At 52.0% G+C, this 20,914-nt stretch overlaps 1 long non-coding RNA gene across 1 annotated transcript in view; it reads left to right on the top strand.

Annotated features, from left to right (window-relative positions):
- LOC103273815 overlaps positions 1–14,385 on the top strand; it is a 36,079-nt gene extending 21,694 nt beyond the window's left edge. Inside the window, exons 2-3 of the long non-coding RNA XR_505216.2 lie at positions 13,763–13,844; positions 14,143–14,385. This is a non-coding gene — a long non-coding RNA (uncharacterized LOC103273815). The remainder of the gene's footprint in view (positions 1–13,762; positions 13,845–14,142) is intronic.
- The last annotated feature ends 6,529 nt before the right edge of the window (positions 14,386–20,914 follow it).

Here is a 20,914-nt window from a genome sequence, read left to right as displayed (position 1 = left end):
GGGGTGTGAAGCAGAGAGGGAGAGCGGGGAGGGAGGGTGCCCGCCCCTGCTGGCTAATTGGAAGTTAATTCAGAATTGCCTTGAAAGCCACCACGCAGCAGCAGCCCGTTTGCCTTTGATGGTCGAGAGAAAGCAGCTGCTTTGATTCCTCTTCGGGAGTTGGTTTCTCCCCAGCAAATGAGGCTGAGTAGCCGAGGTGGGGGCCATGGGCACACTGTCCCAGGAGAGGCTGGGCAAACCGAGGTGGGCGCTGTAAGGCGGGGTTCACACACAGGTGTTGGACTTCCTGCCCCGTCTTCCCTCCTGCTCCCGGGGATGTCACTATGACATTTTCCATGATGACCACCTGGGCTGGCTTTCGTCACATGCCGAGGGGCCTCATTCTAACCACCCAGCGCTTGCCCGGTGCTGGGCTTCTGGGCAGGTGGCACGGGGTCCCTTTGCTCAAGCAGGGTTGCAGGAGTGGCTAGCCTTGACACAGCCTTGCCCCGCCCCACTCCAGAGTCTCCGTTTCCCGCTCTCTGCTCGCAACATTCACTGTGCAGTATTTGCTGGTGAGTGTGATAGCCTTGTGTTTTTTTCCCACTGCGTCATTCAAGGTCCCCAGCTCAGTTGTAAAAATGAGTATCATGGCTCCTCCTTGAAGGATGTGCAATGCATACTTGACTCTAGAAAGTCTAAAATGAACCTGTGGATCCATCGAACCCAGCTCTCTGGGAAGCTGGTGCTGTTGGGGCCCTGGCGGAGCTGTTTTGAGCAGGTGGCGTGGGGGGCTGGCTGGACGCCAGCTCTCCGGGGGAGAAAGGGTGCTTGACCCCGCGATGGGCGGGAGGTGGAAAAATTGTCATTTCAAAACAGCAAGCGCTTCCTCTCTCGACAGAGATGGAGACTTTCATCGTCAGGGCTAACTTTTCCTTTGTGTTGTTGAAACCGTCTGAAGGGACCCTTGAGGCCGGCCGACTGGGAAATAGACTGAATCTGGCTGTTTCAGATGGGAATGTGAAGGATTAATTTATTGCACGTGTCTGTGTCAGATGAGGTCTCTCTCTCTCTCTCTCTCTCTTTCTTTTTTTGGTTGAGATGAGGTCATGCTATTTTGCTCTGGCTGGTCTCGAACTCCTAGGCTCAAGCGATTCTCCTGTCTCTGCCTCCCAAAGAGCTGGGATTGCAGGCGTGGGCCACCGTGCCCGGTCTGAGCTTTCTCCTTTCTGTCTCCTTCTTTTCCTTCCTTGCTTTTGATTGGGTTTTGCTCCGTTCCCCCATCCAGGCACTGCCATGAGGCAGTTTGGTCATGGAGTGCTGCTGTCTCAGAAAGAGGTGGTCTCTCCTCGGTTGCTTCCGAGTCGTGATCAGGGTGGAAGGGGCGAGGAAAGGGGCTGGCTTTCAGGTCTATTTGGGAAACGCCAGACTCTGTCCTGACCACTTCTAGGCCTGATGCACCTTTCTTTCCCATAAGAGCAACCCCAAAAACTGGCTTGGGTGTCCAACTGACTTTGGGGTGGTCACCCGGATTCTCCTGTGGGACTGACCTGAGCTGAGGTCATTAGGATAGCAGCCACTTGGGTGAGGACACAGTACACCCTGCCACTTGTGGTCCACATAGGAGTCGCCGTGTGTTTTATGTTCTTGTCATTCTTGCAGCTGAACCTTCTGGACGAAAGGCCCATGTGCGAGCAGATTGTTGGGAAAGGGGTATGTCATGTCTCTGGGAAAGGCAGTGGAGGAACGGTCACACCCTGTTACCCAGGGGACCCCCTGAGACCTGCACTTGGACTTGGAGCGATGGGAGGGGAGGGACATGGGTGTCACTTGTCCTTCAGAGCCCACGAGAAGCTGCCCTGGTGCCCTCCTAGATAGCGGAAGTGCCTTCATTGGCCTGACTGCTGACTCTGCCTGGGCCCTTGCAGGCCCTGGCCAGGGTCTGGCTCCCAACCCCATAACCCCAATTCCTGCACTTGCCATGCTGGCTTCCCTACCCCCATTCTCATGGCCTTTACCCAGTTATTCCATGAGACAAGTGAATGTCACCTGACCAGGGGTGTGCACAAACAGGACCAGCTCGACAGACTGCCCCAGGCAGGCACTCCAAACACAAAGATTAAGACTCAGCTATTCCAGCTGAAAGCCCTGCGGCTTACCACTGACTGAGAAGCCACGTTAGAGGCAGCCAACCTGGGCCCACAACTGCCATAGTGTCACTTGGGAGTCCCCAACAGCTTGTGTGGAAGCCCGATGTTAACCTGTCTTCCTGTTGAAAACACTCCTTAGGGTTGGTCCTTAGGGATGGTCACAGGAGACCCTCAAGTGTTTAAGACAAAACCACGAGGATGACACATGACCCTCAGCTGACTGTGGTCACTTGGGGGAGCTCCCCAGACAGGTACTGAACTCGTTATTTAGTGCATTGATGTGTATGTTGTTCAAGGATACCCTGCAGATGGGTTTCCCTATGATGGGACTCCTCCAATTAGAAAAGGTGGCATGAAATTTGACCCTTACCTTGGCTGATCCCACATGAGCCTGGGTCCAGGAAAGGCATCTGTGTCAGCCTCACTGACCAGGTTGTGAGATGTGAGGTGGTGCTAGATTGCACCCCCCCGCAAGGCCAAGGTGGAACTTGGCAAACCCTTATCTCTCCGCTCTACATGGATCCCTGCCTCAGGCCCAGCAGAGAGGCCAGTACAGAAACTATCCCGCTGTGCTCCAAGGTTGACCCAGGTGTTTGTGGCATCTGGTCCCATGGCTGGGGGCAAGACTATGCTCGTCAGTCAGGACTTCAGACTGCAGTGTTGATGGATCCTTGGAGCCAGAGCTGGGCCAGATGCCCTGTTCTGAGCTGGACTCTGAATCCTGAGCTAGTCCCTCTGCCCTGAGCTAGACCCTGAACCCTGAGCTAAACCCTCTGTCCTGAGCTAGACCCTGACTCTGAGCTAGATCCTGACCCTGAGCTAGACTCTCTGCCCTGAGCTAGACCCTCTGTCCTGAGCTAGAACCTCTGTCCTGAGCTAGACTGCCCTGAGCTAGGCCCTTTGCCCTGAGTTAGACCTTCTGTCCTGAGCTAGACCCTCTGCCCTGAGCCCCTGAGCCATGAACTAGACCCTGAGCCCTGAGCTGAGCCTCTGTCCTGAGTTAGACCCTCCACCCTGAGATAGACCCTCTTGCCCTCTGGGGAGGGCGTGGTGGAGGCTGCTACTATAGGTTGGTCTTGCCTGGCTGCTTGGTTCCTGTTGGCAGTAGCCTTATGAAACACTGGAGGGACTAACTGAACAGATCTGGCTCCTCTGTTGGACAGGTTGGTTGGAGTAGCTGGTGGACTGGTGCATTCAAGGGGAGATTTGCCAGAGCTGAGGCTGTGAAAATGAGGCTGGGAGTTGTTGGGAGACGAGTCTCCATGGGGCTTTGGAGTTTCACATGTCTTGTGGGCAGAGACCCTGCCTTGGTTCCAGATGGTCTCATCAAGGATGTTGTGTCACAAACAGCATCATCCTCCAAAGCCCAGGGTGGGCAACTTTAGTGTCCCTTAGACAACACACTCCCCCCCCTCCCTGAGCTTGGGGTTTCTCTCCTCTCAGGTCCTTTGTGTGTGGGCTTTGGAGCTCAGGGAGCCCTGCTCTTGCTGTTTCTATGAGTTATGGAACCCTTTGTCTCTGACCCGAGGTCTTGAACCTTCCGTCGGTGTCCAAGCAGGGAAAGACCTTGGGCGCCCCCAGCTCCTGCCAGCTGTGTCTGGTCCAGTCCACCCTTGAGTGTGGTGTGTGGGCAACTTACCCACTGAGTACGTCCCTGGGGGATGAAGTCAGAGAGGACAGTCCCCGGGACTTTACCAAGTTGGAAGGGACTCGGGGATCAGACTGCCATGAGTCTTCACACCCGAGAGCCTATGTTTCCCTGTCAAGCAGGAGTAACAACGGTGCCCACTTCGGAGGGGTTTTGGGTGGACTGAACAGACAGGCGTGGCACGGATGGCCCTGGGGAGGGAGTACATGTTGTTGTCATTCTCTTCTGCGAGGGTGACCCCCAGAATCCCAGAATTTATTGATTAAATTTGTGTATTTATTCTCACACGTTTAAACTTCAGTCACTTTCAAAGTACTCTCTGATGCAATACACCTATCGAGAGGCTTTTCCCACTTCTCAAAACAGTTTTTGAACTGGTCCATTTGGGGGCCTTTTCGTGCTTCTGCTGTTTTTTTTGTTTCACCTCTTCCACATCAGCAAAATGTTTCCCTTTGAGGACATTTCTCATCTGGGGAAACAACAAAAAAAGTCATTCGGGACGAGATTGGGTGAATAGGGAGGGTGGGGCACGGGGGTCATGCTGCTTTTGTTCAAAAATTGCTGAACCCTCAGTGTAGTGTGGGCAGGCATTCGCGTATACCACCCAGCGTGAAATGGTCAAACAGGTTGAGAGAATCTCCAAAAAAGTTCACTGAAGCTAAACGCAGCCTCTTACTGCAACACTAGCGGGTCCACAGACGCCTATGGGTTCCTAGAACACCTACCTAGCAGGGAAAGCCTGTGCTACAAGGGACCCACCCTCCAAAAGGTAATTCCGGGGTTTTTTTTTTTTTGATCCCTCCTTGAATATCATGGTCATGCCCACTGGGGTGTGGTCTTTGTAAGGCTCCTGACAGCCTGCCTAGATCCTAAGTTTATCTTTTCTACACCGAAATTGGTCCATAGACCTAGCACCCCTCGCCACATCCTGGGTATGCCTCTCATCTATTTAGACTAATTTCAATTTCCTGGATTTAATTACTTTTAATTTAATTAATTTAGAATGCAGTACACCGGGTGATTAATTAGGAGACATTCCTGAGGGACAGGGAAGGTGAATTGCAGTAGGTAAGCGTGGAAACATTATTGTGGCCACGTCACTTTGCACAGGAGGTCGCTGGGGCCCTGGGAGGGGCAGGCATTGGAATGGGGTGGGACAGGGACGCAGTGGAAGCCACCTGACACCAACACGGTGGCATTTCAGCAGCTCCCAGAGGAGACCAAGGGCATGCAGTTGACCCACAAGTTGGAACTCAGGCGTGAACGGTGGGAGGCGGGGGCAAGCTTTGTCTTTCCACAGAGCGGGGTTTCACCGTGTGTTTTCATGAGTGGGGTGGATAAGCAACCACAGAGCCCCCTCTGAGCAATCACACACTCGATTATTCTTTCTTTTTGCGACACACATTTGTTGAGTACCTGGAACAATGAATCATCACCATCAGCATCATTGTCTCAGCAAATGCATGAGCTGGGCACTGTTTTGAGTGCCTTGATATTGATTAATGCCCTGAATTTTCCCAGGAGCTGAGTACCGTGAGTGGGGTGCTGTTATTTCTATTGTCTGGAGGAGGAATCTGGATGCAGAGTTGGCTCTGTGTTGTATGTGTCGTACTGAGGGACAAGTCATAGTGAACCTGTGGCTGTGGCAGGGGTGGCATGGTTTCCGTGTCTCTTAGTCACACAGAGAGGTGATCATAACACCAGCATCACCCGTAGAGCCTCACTGTGGGCTGGGCATCCCTTTGAGTGCGGGGCCTGTCTTGACTCTGGACATGCAGCCTGCCCACCGCTCACGGAGGAGACACTGCCTGGGTATCCCCAGGGTTCAGCTAGGCGGATCCTAAAAGTCAGGGCCGGCCACTCTCCCTCACTAGGCCAGGGACTTGAAGGGGCCATAGGCTCTGTTTATCAGTCAGGACTTCAGACTCTGTAGTTTTGATGCACCCTTAGAGTCAGAGCTGGGCCAGACACCCTGCCCTGACCTAGACCCTGAACCCTGAGCTAGACCTTGAACCTTGAGCTAGATCCTGAACTCCAAGCTAGATCCTGAACCCTGAGCCAGACCCTGAACCCCAAGCTAGACCCTGAACCCCAAGCTAGACCCTGAACCCCGAGCTGGACCCCAAATCTGAGCTAGACCCTGAGCCTTGAACTAGATCCTGAACCCTGAGCTAGACCCTAAATCCTGAGCTAGACCCTGAACCCTGAGCTAAACCCTCTGTTCTGAACTAGATTCTGAAATCTGAACCCTGAGCTAGACCCTGAGCCCTGAGAGACACCCTCTGCCCTGAGCTAGATCCTTCACTGTGAAATTCAGCTTCAATTACAAGGTTACTTTTTTACCAAATGGATCCAATGGACATTTTCTGGGCTTCGCCTCCTGTTCCCCTGAAATGCTGTGCCAGGACAGAGGTAGGGTCAAGAGCCAATGTGGTGTGGGACTCCACTCTGATGCCAAGCACCGCCTGGTCGACCTAGACTGTTTCCTGGAGAAGTAGAGACAAAATCTCTGTCCTCCACCTATGCGGGGTCCAGGGCCCATAGACAGAGGCCCCAGGGAAACACCCTTTAAAAAGGTACTTCCAGTGATCTGTGCTGTCTTAGCTGGGCTGGGCTTGTTGACAAGCTGTCCTGGGGTGCTCTAGTGGAGGCTGATGGAGAAGTCTTCTCTTCCTGGAAGACTCATTCCTACCCTATTCTGCCAGTTAACTCCTACTCGACTATTAAGACTCAGCCCAGGCGCCACTTCCTCCAGGAAGGCTTCCCTGCGAATCCTGTCCCACCCTGGACGGTGCTGGGTGTCCTATAAGTTCCCATGATGCCCCCTGCCCCACGCCCAGGTCCCAGGTATATACGCTTATCATGGCACTTGCTGTATATCACAACTACCTGCTTATGAGTTTGTCCTCTTCCCCTCCCGTCTGTGTCAGTCTCTCCACTCCAACTCCCCCACCCCCATCCCAGTAATCCTGCAGGGTGGACACACTTTCCTCCATTTGAAGGATGGAGAACTTGAGGCCCCGGATGGCTAAGGACCTAGCCCATGCTGCCAAGAGGCGGCAAAGATGGCAAGGCCTGGTTCCCAAGGCCAAAGCCTGCAATCTCTCTAGTGCAGGACACCGCAGGGGCCACAGTCTATCATCTGGAGGGTATGTGCTTGTGTGAGTCCTGTGCAGTCGAAGTAGCAGGGGCAGTGCCACCAAGGGGTGGCCTGAGGGCCATCTTTGGAGCGATGTCAGCTTGCTCATCCTGACACTCTCTGTTCATAGCCATGTCACTCTCTACAGCCGGCTGAGGTCAAGGAAAAGCCAGGGAGGATGGAGAACCCTGGCAGGCAAGGCCTCTGCCCTTTCTGGACCTGTGCGGCCTGTCTGAGGTCATGGAGAAGCCTGGAAGATGGAGAACCTGGGCAGGCAATGCCTCCGCCCCTCCTGGGCCTGTGCGGCCTGTCTGAGCCAAAGCCAAAATCCCCCTTAACATCCTATTCCTTAACTGCACAAAGGCGAGAGAGAGCCCGGCCCTGAGGCTGTGAGGCTGGACTCCATTTCTATTAAGGCTGCTGCTGGCCCCCAAAGATTAACTCAACAGTCACCCCTGTAAAAGCTGATCCGAGTGGAAAATTGAGTTAGAAATTCCGCCCTCCCTTCCCTCACACCTCAGCAGATTAAGGGAAAGGCCGATGCTGAGTTATGGGGATTTATGGGAATGTGCGTTGCTGGCTTTTAGACGCTCGCTCTTTGGGATGCTGGCAACCTTGCTTCCCATAAATCGCGGCTGGTATTTCTTAGCATTTCCTTGCCAGCGACGCGGAGGCCTGCAACACCTTTTCCGTGCAGTAGCCTGTGAAAATATTGAAGTCGGGCCCAGAAAAACACCAGCACAGAAAGGGGAAACTTTGATGTTTGCTAGTTCTTTTGAGACAGCCCTTGCCAAATCTTAATTCTTCCAGTTTACAAGTAAGGGATTCTGACCATCTGTCTGCTGTCAACCGATGTTTGTTTGGATGAAGATTTTATTTTTTTTTCTCCCCATCTAGCACTCCTGTTCTTACAAGTAGTTTATTGGACTTCATAAATGTCAGCTTTTTGCAGGCATTTTGTAAGCAGCTTATGATTTAGTATTTAATCAAAATTGAGCAGTCAGCGTCTGTGATCAATCTGAGGCTGGTGCAACTGTGAGATGGAAGCTCAAAGTGCACCGGGACTGCAGTATATGGCCCCCAACTAGCTCCACAAGAGCTACGTTTTCCCTGGAGGTCTGCGGTGGAGAGGTCCAGGGAGAAAATAAACACCGACTGAGTGCCTAGGGTGTGCCTTTTCACAGTCATGCCAGTTATTGACTGCCAAAATAATGCAGCACAACAAACTATCCCAAACTCAGAGGCTTAAAAAAAATCGGCATTTTTTAACTTATTGAATGAGTCAGCCATTGGGGGGATCGTACTGCCTGGCCTGGGCTCTTTATGCATACGGGGGTAGACTGGCTGTTGGGTGATCTTGGTCGGCCTTGTCTGGGATGGCTGGGGAAACTCGGCCCCCCCCCATGCCACGGGTTTCTCATCCTCCTGCAGGCTAGTGAGGGCACATTCTCATGGCGACGGCAGAGTACCCGAGTGAGCAAGCCTGGTCTGCAAGGGCTCTCCGAGACTTCTGCTCGGGTCCCATTTGTGAACATCTCATGGGCCAAAACAAGTGATGTGGCTAGACTCGGAATCAAAGAGGGAGTGTCTATTCGGGCTGCTGTAACAAAATCCGACAGACTGGGTAGCTTATAAATGACGTCCATTCCTCAGAGTCCTGGAGGCTGGGGAGGCCAAGACCAAGGTGCAGGCAGATGTCGTGTCTGCTGAGGGCCTGCTTCCTGGCTCCTGGACACCATCTCTTCACTGCGTCATTACAGGGTGTAATGGTCAAGGCAACTCTCTGGGATCCCTTTGATCAGGACACGAGTCCCCTCATGAGGGCTCCACCCTCATGGCCTAGTCTTCTCCCAGAGACTTCCCTCCAATCCCATCACACTGGTATTTAGGTTTCAGCATGTATATTTTGGGGGAAGGCTCTTGGAATAAGAGAGATTCCTCCTATAAGAAGGGAAATTCCTCCTGTCATGAGAGGAATTGGAAAGTCACAGGCAGCAGCCACAGGCCCAGGTGTGAAGAGTCAGGGATTGTGGGGGACAATCCATCACAGTGATGCTGGGAATCGCATGAAGGAGGTCACTGCGATAACCCCAAGGGTTTTTCAGCAGTTAGCAAAGAAGCCAGAATTTTTTCTTAGCTTTTTTTTTTGAGTCAGAGTCTCACTCTGTGTCCCAGGCTGAGTGCAGTGGGCGATTATGGCTCACCACAGCCTCGACCTCCAGAGGTCAGGTGATCCTCCCACCTCAGCCTCCTGGGTTGCTGGGACTACAGACAGACAACACCATGCTCAGCTAATTTTTTTTTTTTTAAATAAAGACATGGTCTCACTATGTTGCCCAGGCTAGCCTGGAACTCCTGGGCTCAAGCTTCTGCCTTGGCCTCCCAAAACTCTGGGATTGCAGGTGTGAGCCACTATGCCCAGCCAGCCTGTCTTGAGCTGTTTACTTTTTTTGTTAGTTTTTTTTTTTGAGTTGGAGTCTCACTCTGTCGCCCAGACTGGAGTGCAGTGGCTGCTCCCAGCCACCGAAGCCTCGACCCGCTGGGCTCCTGCGATCCTTCCGCCTCAGCCTTCCGAGTAGCCAGAATTACAGGCGTGCTCAGCTGATTTTTTGATTTTAGTGTAGAGATGAGGTCTCACCTGCCCAGGTGGGTCTCAAACCCGCGGGCTCAGGCAATCCACTCACCTCAGCCTCCCAAAGGCATGGGATTACAGGCTGAGCCACCGAGCCCGGCTAGAGCTGTTTACTTTTGACTATTGGACTTTGCTTTCCCCTGGGAATAGGTAAAGCAGGAGTAGTGGAAGGTTCTTAGAAATAATCAAACCTCCCCACCTTTGTTTTAGAGATGGCAAGATTGGAGTCTGGAGAAGGGAAGTGACTTGCCCAATGACTTACGAGGGAGTGGCAGGACATGGGAGAGCCCAGCTCTCGGGACAGTGTTCTTCCCACAGCCTGGGGAGTCATGCCTCTGCAATCTATCAAGGCCCTGTCCTCTGCAGGAGGCCTGCTGGCCCTCTAGGCTCCCACTCCTGGACGTGAAGATAGTATCAATGCAGAGAACTAGCTTGGTCATGGTAGGTTTAAGGGAATGTAGCACAATGACACTTTAAGGGCCTCCCAGATGGAGCAGGGGTAATGAAGGCCTTTGCTGGATTTGCTGGAGGAATCCCACAGACCTTTTATGAAGTCATCATCGCATTCCTTCCTTGGTGAGTGCCACGAACTGACTCATGCCCCCCCCCCCCCGCAATTGCTGAAACCCAAACATCCAATGTGAATATATCTGGAGACAGGGTCTTTAGAAGGGGATTAAACTTAAATGAAGTCATCAGCGTGGAGTCCTAATCCTAACAGCACTGTGCCCTTATAAGAAGAGGAGAAAGAGAGAGATTTCTGCGATGTGAGGACGTAGTAAGGAGGTGGCTGTCTGCAAGCCACGAAGAGAGCCCTCAACAGAACTGGACATGCTGACACCCTGATCTCAGACCTCCAGTTTCCAGAACTGTGAGGAAATGCATTTCTGTTGTTTAAGCCACCTAGTCTTTGGTGTTTTGTGACAGCAGTCTGGGCAGATTGTGACAGTGAGGAATCCAATTATTAAGTGGTCATTCATGTATTGACTCAGGCGTTCAACTGGTGTTTGTGAAGCACACGTTGTGGGCCAGCTCTCCATGTGAGAGTGCACGGGAGCTGGAGACGTCCCCTGGAGGGTGGGTCTAGCTTTCCATGCTGCCCTGATGGGCCCTAGTCCTTCACATAAGCAGCCAGCAAACCTATCACCATGCAGGTGTCGCCTCCTGGCTGAAAGAACTCGAGGCTTGAAGGAAGCGGACTGGCTGTTTGCCTGGCTAACTGTCCCCAGAGCTCCTGTCTGGATCCCATAGCAGCAGGGTCCTTTGGCAGTGGTTGCTGTGCCTCCTGTTACCCTCCTATGGACAGTGAGGTTTGGGGTGCCTCAAATCTGTTGCTTCCTCTAACTTCAGAATCATGGCTTCCAGTGTCTAGGCAAGGGACCCCAGCACCTCAGTTCTGTGTGTCCTTGTTCTTTTCTTTCCAGCTGAGTGTGATTTTAGAAACTCCCCAGGAGCTGGAAGGGCATTGTTAGCCAAGAGCCGAGGGCACTGAGTGAAGACCAGCTGAGAGGGCCAGCGGCCGACATGAACACGAGGAGAAAGGAGCTGGCTCAATTTCCTCTTTGCTTCTAGCTCCCCTGCCTTGAAGGATCGACTTCCTGTTGCAAATTTGATAGAAATCATCACGACTGAAGTTCATGAGGAAAGCTGGCTGTTCCTAGGACTCTGACGCACTGGTTACCCCCTGTGCCCACGCACCGTCTGACACGCAGGCATTCTGGCCTCTCCCCTCCTAGCCCGCCTTCCCTCTGTCTGACCCTCTGTCTGACCCTCTGTCTGACCCTGACTCACCCCCACCTTGCCCCACTGGTGCTCTCCAGCTCCTGGGCTCTTCCCGGCAGCGTCTCCATCCTGGCCTCTGTGCTGTGACAGGGCGTCCAGGAGAGAGCCTGCCTGACCTTAGTCATACTCCACTCCATGATTGTGGATTCCTAGATAGTCAGGACACCTCGTGGAGCCTCACCGTCTTCCCCTATCAAATGGTGAGACGTGGGTTATAATGTGGTTGTTCCAGAAACTGTACAGTCACACCCAAGAAAATGTCTTGGTGGGGAGACTCAGCCAACATTCTTTTGCCATTCCCTCCCCCTTGGTGGGACTCGCTCCCCACCCCCATCTGAGTCTTCCTACACTTTCCCACCCCTTCAATAATTCAAACGTTAATGGTTTATTAAGCCCAGGCTTTCTAATGGGCAGTTATTGACCAGATAAAGAGCGAATCTCCCACTGTGGGGCTTTCCAGGGCCCTAGGGAGGAGTAAGTGATGGGGGAGGCCCCTGGCCAGGAGGGAGTGGCCTGAGGACAAATCCTGATTCTGTCACCTTCATGTCTCGGGAGACCTCGTGGCTGCCTGAAACCCCGGTTTCTGCAAAATGGGGTTCATATCACCTTCACCACGAGATTTCTATGAAACTGAATTAAGGTACATGAAGCTCCAAGCTCCTCACCCCTCCCACTCCGCCCCCAGGGCTCGGGCCAGCCCCAGGTCCGGGAGGGGTAAGTTCCCACCTGGCCCAGCTGTGGGACTGTAGCACCCAGGTGTTTCCCCTGCCCCGGCATCACTGCCAGATTCATTTCTTGGTGTCTTATTGAACAGCTCTACCTCCAAGAAGTCTCTGTGATAAAAAGAAATGCCTTTGGGTGGGGGAAGTCCCCGAGGCGCTGGTGGCTGATGGGTCAGAGGCAAGACAGTGAAGTGAAGGGAATTCTGGGACAGTCAGATGGGCCAGGGACAGGCAACTCTAGCCACATCTACCTGGACGGTGTAGGGGAGTGAGGCATGCCAAGGGCTCTGTCTTTGACCATATCTCGTTCAATGACTAGAACGGAATGGCAGGTGGAGGAAAGGGATGAACACTTATTGAGAAACTCCTAAGTGTAAGCAAGCACGGCCAACAGTTTACATAGATTATCTCTCTTACTCCTCACCACATGCCTGCAAGATGGGCATGCTAGCCTTTCACAACCCAGGAAATGAAGACTCAAGAGAGATAAAGCAACCTGCCCGAGATCGCACAGCCATTGATGTCAAGAGATTTGGAACCCAGATGGGTTTGACTTTGAAGGCTGGGGCTCTGGTTCATGCCTGGTGCTAAACTGACTTATCACCAAGGGGCCTGTGGGAAGCAGGGAGAAACGGACAGGACCAGGAAGGTGAGAGAAAGACAGAGCTACTCCAGAGGCCGAGAGGGGAGAATTGCTTGATCTCAGGAGGTCGAGGCTGCAGTGAGCCATGATCGTGTCACTGCACTTCAGCCTGAGCAACAGAATGAGACCCTGACTAATAATGATAACAATAATAATAAAGCCTGAAATTGACATTGGACCAAAAGTCTGCACACCAAGGCACAAGGTCCTAGAAACCGTTTCTCATGCCAGCGTTCAGAACACCCCCCAGACACACACAGGATGTGGGACACCTGGGTCAACAGCACAAGTGAAAAGGTGTTGGGTTTTTAGTTGACAGGAAGTTTCATATGAGTCAACAGTGGGCTGTGGCTGCCAACAAGGCTGATGTCACCGTGGCCCCCATGGTGGAGGTGTCATGAACAGAGCGAGGGTGGAGATCTTCCCTCGTCAGCATGTGTCCAGGAAGTGGGGCTCAGGCCTGGCAGCCTCAGGGATGAGGGGCACCACAGCCTAGCACTCTCGGAGGGCAGAGGGCGGGAGGGCTCCTCTGTCATTGCCAAGGCTACTCAACATCTTTCTGAGCAGTGACAGTCATCTCTTGATGTCCACGCACTTGTCTGACTGCTCAGGAACGAGCTACTCCTTCAGTTTTGAATGTCTATTCACGTAACCCGAGTAGAGACCCGTGTTCCTTGTGATCCCATCTCTCCATTATCTTCATAGAAGCACAACCCAGGAGCCCAAAGAAAAAGAGACTTTCCATCTTTAGGCTAAAAAACATTTAAAAAGGTCCCCTTCTAGTTTTCTATCTCATTACCTTGTTCTTCAAAGCTTCTCTAGAAACTTCCACCTTTCAAAATGCCCCAAACTCCTCGGAGGTCCAGGCAACCTGGTGTGCCGTCTCTCTGGTGCTTCCCTCCCTCCACTGCACAGACAGCATGGCATCTGCATTTCCTTTTTTGCTCTTTCTCCTTCTCTACTTCATTCTTCTTTAGTTTCCCTTCTACTTTACTTCTGACCCAAATTCCTGTCTACAGAGCCTCAGGAACTGACCTAGTAACCCAGAACCCTGCCCTTTCTTTCAGTCTCTCCAACGCTGCCCATCTCTCCCGGACTGGGAGGGCAAGAGGAAACTTTTCTGAGAGCTGAGGAGGAGGAACGGAGCAGGTGAGGATAACAGTTTGGGTGTTGGGTGGTGACAAACACGGTGATGGGGAGGCTAGGGACATTCCACGGGCCAACCTTGCCCTCACCACCTTAGCACACGGGCACCATCGGTGGAAGAGCCTAGCCACCCCTGGGTGACAAACCCCAAGCAGATAGATCTCCATGTGACAGCTACTTGCAGTGATCAGCAGCAGGCCGGGCCCCTCTTCACCCACAAGGCCCTGATTACCTTGCACGGTTTGTTTCCATGACACCGCTGGGCTCTTCTCTTAAGCGCCGACTCTTGTTTCGGTAACAGCGTACCCTGAGGTCTACTGGGAAATGGCCGGCCCTGGGAGAGATGGCACCCCCACATGTCCGCGGGCTCCCCTGCACGACTCAGCCTCCTGGGCAGCTAGGCTGGAGCTGTGAGGCTTCTTCTGACCACACCTGAGGGACATTGCAGGTTTGGCGAGTCACACACATTTTTTGATTTCTCAGTGCTCATGAAAGTTGGACTGACACGACACTGCAGTCTTTTATGTAAGCAATAAAATTGTGTCTAAAAAGTGTACATCGCTTAATTTAAAATACTCTATGACTAGAAAATGCTAATGACCACCTGAGCCTTCAGCATGTTGTCATCTTTGTGCTGGTGGAGGATGGTGCCTCGGTGTTGATGGTGTCGACTGATCTGATCAGGGGGGTGGTTCCTGAAAGCTGGGGTGACTGCAGTGGTTCCTTTAATGAAGACAACAATGGAGTTGGCTGCACAGATTGGCTATTCATTTCAAGAAAGATTTCTCTGTAGCATGGGATGCAGTAGAATGTCCTCCCAAATCGAAGTCAGTCCTCCTAAACCTGGCTGCTGCTGTGTCAACTAAGTCGATATCTTGTTCTAAACCTTTGTGTCATTTCAACAGTGTTCACAACATCTTCACCAGGAGCAGATTCCATTTCAAGAGACCACTCTCTTTGCTCACTCCTAAGAGGCAGCTCCTCACCCACTAAGTTTTATCATGAGAGGCAGCAGTTCAGCCCCATCTTCATCCTCCACTTCTAATTCTCGTTCTCTTGCTATTTCTGTCATATCTGCAGTGACCGCCTCCACTGAAGTCTTGAACTCCTCAAAGTCATCCATGAGGGCTGGAATCAACTTCTTCCAAACTCCTGTTCATGGTGCTATTTTGGTCTCTTCCCATGAATCATGAATGTTCTTAATGGCAACTAGAATAGAGAATTTTTCCAGAAGACTTACAATTTACTTTGTCCAGATCCTTCAGAGGAATCACTGTCCATGGAAGCTATAGCCTTACAAAATGTATTTCATAAAAAGTAAAACTTGCAAGTCATAATTACTCCTTGATCTATCGACTGCCGAGTGGATATTGTTAGCAAGCATGAAAACAGCACTGATCTCCATGTTCAGCTCATCAGAGCTCTCGAGTGACCAGATGCATTGCCAATGAGCAGTAATATTTCAAAGGGATTTTTTTTTCTGAGCAGTAGGTCTCAACAGTGAGCTTAAAATACTCAGTAAGTCAGGATGTAGACACTGTTAGCGCACCAGCAGAGTGGACTTAGCCTAATTCCTGAGGGCCCTGGTGTTTTTGGAACGTAAAGGAGCATTGGCGTCAGCACAACATCACCGGCTGCTTCAGCCCCGAACAAGAGAGTCAGCCTGGCCTGGAAGCGGAAGCCAGGCTTTGCCTTCGCCCCTCTAGATGTGAAAGTCCCGGGGGGCATCTTCCCATAGAAGGCCGCGTGGTCGCATGGACAGTCTGTGGCTGAGCCTGTCTGCCACCACCCCCGGTCTCGCCGGGTCTCCCGAGTGACTCACTGCAGCTTCCCCACCAGCACTTGCTCCCGCACCTGCACTGGATGATCTGGAGACGCGTCTTTCCTTCCGCCTCGTGAATCGGTCCCTGTAGGCTTCTGCCTTTTCCTCCCCAGCGTCCTCAGCCCTCTCAGCCTTCCCAGAATTGAGGAGTCAGGGCCTGGCTCTGGGGGAGGCTTTGGCTTAAGGGGCTATCAGGCTGGCTGAGCTTCTGTCCCGACCGTTCACACTTCCTCCCCGTCCGCAAGGCGCCGCGTCCCTTTCTCAACCTCCGCGTGTCCACGGCAGGAGCCCTTCTGACGTCCCCCAAGGGCTTTCCTTGGGCTTCCAGTCATTATGTGGCTCGCTGTTTGGTGAGAGAGGCCGAGTTTTGGCCCGTCTTGGCTTCGACATGCCTTCCTCCCTGAGCTTCCTCATGTCCAGCTTTGATTGATTGATTGATTGATTGATTGATTGATTTTGAGTTGATGTCTCCCTCTGTCACCCAGACTGGAGGGCAGTGGCCGCTCCCAGCCACCGCAGCCTTGCCCTGCTGGGCTCCAGCGATCCTTCCACCTCAGCCTTCCAAGTAGCTGGAACTACAGGCGTGCGCTACCACGCCCGGCTGATTTTTTGATTTATTGTAGAGATGAGGTCTCGCCAAGTTGCCCAGGAGGGTCTCGAGCCCGCGGGCTCAGGCAATCCACTCACCTCAGCCTCCCAAAGGTGCGGGATTACAGGCTGAGCCACCGAGCCCGGCCAGCTTTGATTTAAAGCGAGAGAGATGTTCCATGCTTCCTTTCACTTGAACACCTGGAGGCCGCTGTAGGGTTATGATTGTCTTAATGTCCCTATTGTTGTGTCTCAGGAAACAGGAAGGCCTGAGGGGAGGGAGAGAGATGGGGGGACAGCTGGTCAGTGGGGCAGTCAGAACCCGCACATGGATGGGTTAAGTTTGCTGTCTTATATGGGTGCAGGCAGGTCATGGTGTCCTGAGGTAATTACAGTAGCAATATCAAAGATCACTGTCCACAGATCACCGTTAGAGATATAATGATCATAGTGAGAAAGTCTGAAATATTGCAAGGATCGCCAGATGTGACACACAGACAGGAAGTGAACACATGTCGTTGGAACACGGCGCGGTGGACTCACGCTATGAACGGCTCCCGCAAACCTTCGGCATATGAACGGTGCGGTACCTGGGAAGTGCAAGACACAAGACATGCCTGTGGGCTGAACCTGATACAATCAAGCGCTGGCATGCCTGCTCCTGCTCTGTCTCGGCAGTGGGGCCCAGGCCCTGTGTTCCCAATGTCACAGAAATGGGGTTGGGCCTCCACTCCATGCTCTACGAGTGAGGAAGAGACTTCCATGACCTGAAGCCCCCCAAGCTCTCAGCACCGTCACTGCAGCAGAGCCTGGCTGATCCCAGCAGAGACCTGGAGGGCCGGGGTTCACTGAATCATTGCTGCTCTTGAGTTCTCTAGGGCAGGAAGGAAAAGCTGTCTTGTGAGCCCCCTGGGGCTGCTGAGTGACACTCTCCCTCACTGTTGCCATCTAGCCCAGATGGCACTTCTGGTTAGGTGATGCCTCACATGGGGTCCCTCGTCCTCACCAACTCTGCCAGTCACCACCCTACACAGCTAGGCAGGCATGGTATTAGTGGTTTGCCAAGGACACACCCTCGTGTCTGCCAAGGAGTGTCTGTCTCAGGAAGAGTGTTCTAGCAGAGGATGTTCAGAGGCAAATGGATGGCCCTGGGAGGCAGTAAACTGTCACTAAGGTGAGCCAGAGGAGGCCGGATCTCCCTGGGGGTAGGAGGTCGGGATGAGGACAAGGATAGAGACCAGCCTCAATTGGGAGGGACTAGGCTGGGAGCGGGGGAGGGGCGGATTTAGGGTTAGGGTTAGGGTTAGGGTCCCAGCTCAATGCCCAATCCAATTTTATTTTTGAAAGGGTGTGAATGAATACATTGTGGTCACTAAGAAAGAACTCATGAAATTAGATAGGCTGACTTAATGAGCAAATAAGAATTGTGACACTGAAATGATTTTTTTCCTGAAAGATGTTGTCTCAACAAGGTCAATGTTCTCAGCTCTTATGAGGTTGACAAATGAGTTGTCATGAAGGCTTGTGAGACTTGTCTGTAACATACATGTAGACGTGAGGCGTGTCTGTAACATATACATCAATGTCAGGTGTCTGTAATGTACACGTTGATGTGAGGTGTGTCTGTAGTGTCTACACATTAACGTGAGGCATGTTTGGAATGTACATGCCAGCTGCGGAGAGGGCTGAGCTCAGGGAAGAGCCAGAGCCCTGAGGTACACCGAAGCCATCATGATAATGGCCCCTAATGAGGGCAGCCCTGCTTTATCACACATGAAAGGTCCCCCTGACATCCTATACTCTGAGCGTCTCATCACATCTCATAGTTTGTCCTGTTTCTCTGAGCTCTTATCAGAGCCTGGGGAGTAGAGCAGCTCTTCCCCTTTTATGGATGCGTAGGGAGGTTTCAGAGATTTTCCCAAGATCACACAGCAAGTAAGAGAGAGACCCAGGACTTGAGTCTAGGTCCTTTGACTCACAGAGGTGGAGTTTAAAATAAAAGATGTATTTACTCTTGGCAGTGGGAGCTTTGAACTCCTCAAGGTCACCTGTGAGGCCTGGAGTCAACGTCTTCCAAGCTCTGTTCATGATGGCATGTTGACCTCTTCCCATGTCAGTGTTCTTGATGGCATGTGGAATGGTGAGCCCCTTCCAGAAAGGTTCCTGCTAACTCTGCTCAGATCCACCAGAGGAATCCCTATCCATGGCAGCTGGAGCCCTGTGAAATGTATTTCTAAAATTACAACACCTGAAAGTTCACATTTCTCTTGGATGCACAGGCTGCAGAGTTTACACCAGAAGCAGTCAGTTCACCTGCTCCCGGATTCCTGATGAAACTCTACCTTCTAGGTGGAAGATTGAGAGTGGTGAGACCTGACAGAGAGGGGATCACCCCAGGCTGCCCGGGGGGCAAGCAGGGTCTTCTTGGGAGAAGTGATAGACAGGGAACAGAGAGTCCTGGAGGTCAGGCCCTGACTCTGTCAGAACCCTTCACTGCTGTTTCCTCATCTGCTAATGGGAGGAAGGACAGTGATCTGGACTACCATGAAGAAACCCTGTGGGGACCCATGGAGAGGTGGGGTGAACATGTGTTGAAATCTAGAAAAGCTGGGTCTCTCATTTCAATTGAAAATGCATTTAGCTGCAAGGAACAGGGCAGCCAGACACAGTGGCCTCAACAAATAACACTTTTTCCCCCATGATGTGAGAAGCCCAGAGCAGAGCAGGTGATTTAATATCATGGAGGACCCAGCCCTTTTCCACTTTTCTGCTCAGATGCCATTCTCACTCATGCTGCCTTATACACATACAAGATGGGTGCTGCCCTCGCCGCCTGCCCAGGTTTGATGTTCAAGTTCCAGGCAGAGGAGAGAAGGGAGGAGGAGGAAGAGTTGGTGTCTAGGTCAGGAATGCAAGTTTTCTTAGAAACACAGAAGCTGGAACATCGGTCAGAACTCTGATCAAACGGCAGTCCTCTGGAAACGGAGGAGGATGGGCCAGTGGATGCTTTTGGCTGGGCACCCACGACCCTAAACCAGTCCGGGGTTTTGATGGGAAAGAAGGGGCTGAGCTCACTCGTGGGAGACAGCCACGGTGTCTGCCTCAAGTTTCGACACCAAGTTAGGCATCGAATCCACAGGGACATTTGACATTGCATCTCTGGATTTATGTGAAAGCAAATTGGGTTGCCTCATACTTGGAAGGAAAAATGGATCCATAGTATCCACTGAAAGGAAACGGAGGCAAGTGGAGGACAAGAGGAAGGGAGAGAGTCATAGATCTGGGGGGTCAAGTGGTTAGAGGCCCAATGGGCTTTTTCTCTCCTTCTTTCTCCCTCTTTCCCGCTCCCTCTCTCTCCCTCCCTCTCCCTTTCCCTCTCTCTCTCCCTCTGTCTCTCTCCCTCTCTGTCTCTCTCCCTCTCTGTCTCTCTCCCTCTCTGTCTCTCTCCCTCTCTGTCTCTCTCCCTCTCTGTCTCTCTCTCCCTCTGTCTCTCTCACTCTCTTCCTCTCTTTCTTCCTCTCTGTCTCTCCCTCTCCCTCTCCCTCTGTCTCTTTCTCTCCCTCTATCTCTCTCTCCTTCCCTCCCTCTGTCTTTCCTCCTCTCTAGCTCTCTGCCCCTTCCTCCCTCCCTTTCTCCCCCTCTCCTCCCTCTCTGCTTCCCTCTCCCTCCCTGTCTCTCTCCTCTTCTCTGACTCTTCCTTTCTTTCTGTCTCTCCTCCCTCCCTTCCTCTCCCCTCCCCTCCCCGCTTGTTCAGTTTCATCAGTCCCACTTGCTGGAGCTGGGAGAGTTGGATCCAGGAGCTCATTAGTACCCTGTGTTTGTGTGTCTCCACCCGAAGAAGTCTAACCACAGACTTCCTCTTGACTCTTGGCAACAGGGAGAAAACAAAACCGCAGCAGCTTTCATTGCTGAAATCGACACAACGGATGCCTTTGCTTAGTGAGCCCAGACGGAGGAGCTTTATCTCTGGGAGGAAACGTTAAACCCTCCAGTCCAAGTTGGACAGGCAGTGAGACGTCTCGGGTGGAGGCTCAGGGGCTGCGAGGTTGGGTGAGGAGCCTGGGGCCAGGGGCAGGAGGCTGCTGCAGGCAGGGACCGTGTTGCAGACACGTGTTGCTGACAAGACAGGTGCACCAGGGAAACTGAGGCCTCTTCCCACCCCCACAGCCGCACTCGGCCTCATCTGCCCTTCTGGTTTCCAAGAGTCCATGAGTATACTTCTTTTTCCTTTCTTCTATTGCTGTCATTACTTTCAGCTTTTTCTGTTTTGTTTTTCGAGTTTCTCACAAGGTGAACGTAGCTCCTCTCGTTCCAGTCTTTCTTCTCTTAATAAAAAGGGCATTGTGGGGAAATATATGTTCCTCTGTGTTAAGCTTTTTCAGGATCCACTAGATTTTGAAATAAAATATTGTTCCCCTTTCTTTGGTCTCTGGATGGTTTTTAATTTCAATTTAAATGTTTTCTTTCATCCATGGGTTATTTAGAATTACGTTTGTTAATTTCCAAGTAGTTAAGGCTAGTTCCAGTCGTGCGATTGGTTTTTAAATTTAAAATTTGGGAATTACAGTAAGAGATTGTGGCCTGTAAAATCTTTAATTTTTAATTTATTTTTTTCTTTGTGTCCAAGTGTGTGTTCGAGCCTTATAAATGTTCTGTAAGGAAG

The sequence above is a fragment of the Carlito syrichta genome, unplaced genomic scaffold (assembly GCF_000164805.1).
Source record: "Carlito syrichta isolate Samal-C Ts95f unplaced genomic scaffold, Tarsius_syrichta-2.0.1 Scaffold314258, whole genome shotgun sequence".
NCBI classification, from domain to species: Eukaryota; Metazoa; Chordata; class Mammalia; order Primates; family Tarsiidae; genus Carlito; species Carlito syrichta.
The sequence above is the reverse complement of the archived record's forward strand: the minus strand, read 5'-3'. Positions and strand labels throughout refer to the sequence as shown.